General features: G+C 59.7%; 1 protein-coding gene across 1 annotated transcript in view; it reads right to left on the minus strand.

Annotated features, from left to right (window-relative positions):
- DLX3 (distal-less homeobox 3) overlaps positions 1–553 on the minus strand; it is an 18,401-nt gene that overhangs the window by 12,208 nt on the left and 5,640 nt on the right. The window lies entirely within an intron of this gene.

The following is a 553-nucleotide window of genomic DNA, read 5'->3' on the forward strand; positions in this document are numbered from 1 at the left end:
GCTCGCCGCCCTTCTCTCCCCAGCTTGCGGCCTCGCTTCTTTCCTCTTTCCCGACCCTCATTCCTTCTTCTTCTTTTTTAAAAAAAACTTTTATTTTAGGATAATTTTCGGTTTTCTGAGAAGTTACAAGCATAGTACAAACTCCTCCCTCCCTCCCTGCCTCTCTCCCTTCTTTTTCCGTCCTGTCCCCCCTTCCTTCCTTCTGTCCTTTCTCTCACTTTGTCTTCACCTTTCTCTTTCAGCTCCTCCACTTCTCGGTCGCTGCTTCCCTAATTCTGGGGTGCCTCTCTCCGCAGGTCCCCCTCACCATCCCCCCTCTCCCGGCCCAAATCCACAGCGTCCCTGGAGCTTGCTGTCCCCGGTGCCCACCCCCCCAAGCCCTCTGCAGCCAGACGGAGGACTGTCCGCCGAGCTCCCCGCGAAAGCACCTCCATTAGGAGGCTCCCCGACAACCCGCGGCCCCCTTCCGCTCTCCCCTAACTCTCCCCGATCTTCCTCCGAGGCCCGGGCGCGGAGCGAGCAGCGCGCCCCAGACGCGGGCAGTCTCGGGGCT

The sequence above is a fragment of the Myotis brandtii genome, unplaced genomic scaffold (assembly GCF_000412655.1).
Source record: "Myotis brandtii unplaced genomic scaffold, ASM41265v1 scaffold265, whole genome shotgun sequence".
In the NCBI taxonomy this organism is placed as follows: Eukaryota; Metazoa; Chordata; class Mammalia; order Chiroptera; family Vespertilionidae; genus Myotis; species Myotis brandtii.